Source organism: Sinocyclocheilus rhinocerous, unplaced genomic scaffold (genome assembly GCF_001515625.1).
Source record: "Sinocyclocheilus rhinocerous isolate Xijiao unplaced genomic scaffold, SAMN03320098_v1.1 scaffold712, whole genome shotgun sequence".
NCBI classification, from domain to species: Eukaryota; Metazoa; Chordata; class Actinopteri; order Cypriniformes; family Cyprinidae; genus Sinocyclocheilus; species Sinocyclocheilus rhinocerous.
The window spans coordinates 1,466,685-1,470,235 of NW_015642789.1; the positions used below are offsets into that span (position 1 = coordinate 1,466,685).

The 3,551-nt window shown below is 38.4% G+C and overlaps 1 long non-coding RNA gene across 1 annotated transcript; it reads left to right on the forward strand.

Annotated features, from left to right (window-relative positions):
• The first annotated feature begins 1,508 nt into the window (after nt 1-1,508).
• On the forward strand, nt 1,509-2,949 carry LOC107756369 (uncharacterized). The gene is made up of 2 exons (XR_001641808.1): nt 1,509-1,693; nt 2,334-2,949. It is a non-coding gene; the product is annotated as an uncharacterized LOC107756369 (long non-coding RNA).
• Nucleotides 2,950-3,551: the final 602 nt, after the last annotated feature.

The following is a 3,551-nucleotide window of genomic DNA, read 5'->3' on the forward strand; positions in this document are numbered from 1 at the left end:
AACTGTTGTGCTGCTTAATATTTAATGGATTGACATTTTAATATATAATATTTTGGTAGTTTTTCAGGATTCTTTGGTGAATAGAAAGTCCAAAAGAACAGCATTTATTTGAAATAGAAATCTCTTGCAACATTTTCAATGCCTTTGCTGTTCCTTTTGATAAACCTAATGAATCCTTGCTGAATAAAAGGACAAATTCATAAGTAATAAGTATTACTCATAAGTAATTAAGCTCATAAGTGCTTGGAGACACTCACAGAGACAGTGCTGATTGTGACACACCTGCAATAGAGATTTTATCTGACAGGATTTCAATCCTCCCCCTCTGGTGTAGAGTTCCTGGGGTCGGGAAGAGACAGAGACTGCATGCATGCTCAGACAGCTCTGCAAACTCCTCATACAGATTCATAATCATCAAAGATTGCCCTAAAACAATTAATGAAGTGAAATGCGTTTTTCTTTTCTTTCTGGAAGTGGTCAATGCTGAACATGCCTCTAGCTTTAAAGAAAACAGGAAACTGACCTTCTTCAATACCTCAAAAGTTGTCATAACGCACTATATAGAGTGGATTGGATCAAACTACTGATTGCAACATCCTCTTTTGCAGACGTTTGCAAAGTTTACCTATTATAGGCATGCATCTTAATAAACCTTTTATTGACTACACAATTTCCAGAAGTTGTCCTAATTCATTTGACCACATCAGTGTTTGTATCAGCTTGCAAATCTAGCAGATTACACAAGTCAAGCGAGACAAAATCCTACAAAATGTGCCACATGAAATCGTATTCCCAGGTGATTGTGAGAATTAGTCCTCAGGAATTCCATCAGATCTGTAATCAGTCAAACCCCCGCTGCTTCCTACCCACATGCCCCTTGTCTTGTTTCGAATGCCTATAGAAATCAACAGGAGGGGTGGGGCATTCCTGCTCCTGTTCAGACTTGAGCACATCGCACATAGTAAAAAAGCATGCCATTTTAAACACGACTTTGTGATACAATGTGAAGGAAGTTACAGCTATAAAAACCAAAGTCTGTGGTTGTTTGTCATGTCAGCACAGGTAATGGTACTGTTAAAAACATGGGAAAGAACGCATGTATAATGAAGCATAACTTTAATGTATTTTAGAGCAAAAATGAATGAATATATATGCAGAAATGAGCCAATAAACACTAAAAGACAACAATAAAAAACCTAAACCCCAAATGCTATAAGAATTATCACTGAACTTTAAGATTCAGCATGCTAGCTATGCTTTAGCAGACAAATTGAGCACAATATATTTGAGATAAATAAACAAGCAGTGCACGGTAAGTAAACCAAAACATCAAACTTAAATTATTATACTATAAATTCACATTTTACTTGCTGAGTTAGTGGCATTAGGTGTGGTTCAGATTTATGATACGAAGGGGTGCGGTTTGCAAAAAAAGGCTAATTCCCATTGGTCGCTGCCTGCTGGTGTAGCAGCGCTACCTGAAGCAGGTAGACAAATAAAGACAGACCCGAGAAAGAGGATCACACTGCTGCTCATCACGGCAGGAATCAAGCGCACATTGGGACCAACTAAAAACGTTCAAGACCTTCATGCTAAAGGTTTAGGCCTTTTTATTTTTTGCAAGGTTTAACAGAAAACAATTTCTGACTTTTTGTTTGTTTAGCATCAAGTTGGATCTAACGCCATGAGCAAGGTGAGTGTGTGGTCAAAATCAAGGTGGGTAACATTAGCAATTGTCTTAAGAAAATGCCATTTGATTTACATTTTAAAATATTGTGTTGAATTTTTGTTTTCAAGTGCTTATACATTCTGCTTGACGGCAATGATGTTAAAAAGATAAACTAAAAAAAGTACTTTAGGTTTAAAATATGTATTTTTTTTATTTTGATTGTATGCATGTAAGAGGGTAAATCTGTGCAGATCCGTATTAAAGCGCGTGGAAAACCCCCCTCTCAAACACACATGCATGTTCGCGGGGGGTGGGGGTTTAGGGTTGTGTTACACTGTGTTGGGAGTCAAAAAGCACAGTTTTTTTGTGTTGGCAAAGCAAACAGGCCTCGTACCTGTATGACCTACAGGCACAGAGGGAGAGACAGGTTTGGGCTCGCTGAAGGGAGAGGCCAAGTCACAGAGTACATTCTCTCACACTCTCTGAAGGCAACAACTGCCTTCGCATTGGAACATTTTGAACCTGCACAACAAAATAATATCAGTTAGATTTGGAAATTTAAATTTTCAAAATTTGCCCGTTAGATGTACAGTCTTTAAGTAATCCGTAATCCCTGTGCTTTATTTATTGACAGTGTGCTTATATTGTGTTATACTTCATACAGGTACAGAAGAGCTGCGGAAGCCGAAATGCGGTTTTATCTGCTCTGTGAATTCTATCCTTCATTCCACCGGAGTCTGTGTAGCTGTCCAATCAGATTTCAGTGGTGTGAAGTGTAGGAGACATGGAAAGATCACTTTTTCCACAACCTGCAAAGGTTCACGGCCTGTATCGTGTTAACAGAAAAAGCAGCACGGTTATAAGGTGAAACACATGTTAAAAATACAACTACAAGTTTTAGAAGGCATGCATGACTAGTTTTCAGTTGTAGTATAATTTGCATTGTGCTTTCATGCTTGCACGGATCAATGCAGGCCGTGACAGTTGTATGCTAAACACTGTGAATGTTAAGCCCCGGCTCTCCTAATGTGCATTGAACGCTTTTCAGAGTATCTAAACATCTATCTAAAGCATCGTACCTCACTCTGCCCTTTAGCGCACAGCGACAGTTCCACACAACATGGCATGTTTGTTCATTTGCTGTTGTGGAGAGAGCCAAGGCGGGCTAAGTACACACACACACACACATACAATATTCACAAAGCCTGCCAAGATGTATTTATGTATGCTGGTTCAGCCTTTATCCTCTCAACCCACACTAATAAACTCACTTTACAAAATGTGTTTGTGTGAATTGCTTAATCCTGACAATAAACTACTATAATAAAACATAACCCTTACTCATTCCCCTGGCATTTGTAGTATGAATGTTGCGGTTTATGAATTTCAATTAGTCCACCAAGTATGTGAGCTGCTCTTTGCATGCATACGGTGAGGTTGAGATGATGTTAATCTTGGGAATGATTTCACACAAAGCCAAGCTGAGGTGAAGCGAGTTCAAAGCAAGGCAAGTGCAGTGCGAGACACGCTCAGCTTTACAGAGGCCTTTAAAGTTCATCAACACTCAATGCAAAGAAACTTCTTTTGAGCAGTTTAGTTAATTCCCCTTGTGAAATTGCTCCTCAAAAATGAAAAATAAATGCAAAGTTTGAGTTTCGCCTCAACAAGATTACACTAGTGGCTTCTCACGATCAACAAAACTCTTTCGTTTTTTGATTGTTAAATCATGTTTCGACTTGATCAGGGCCTATTTTAAAGGCCTCAATAATGAGATAACAGCGCTGAAAATACATGTTCAGCCAAAGCAAAGGAAACAATGTCATATGAAACAATGGTATCATATAAATCTCATATAATTTTCGAACACAGCTTTGTTTTTTAA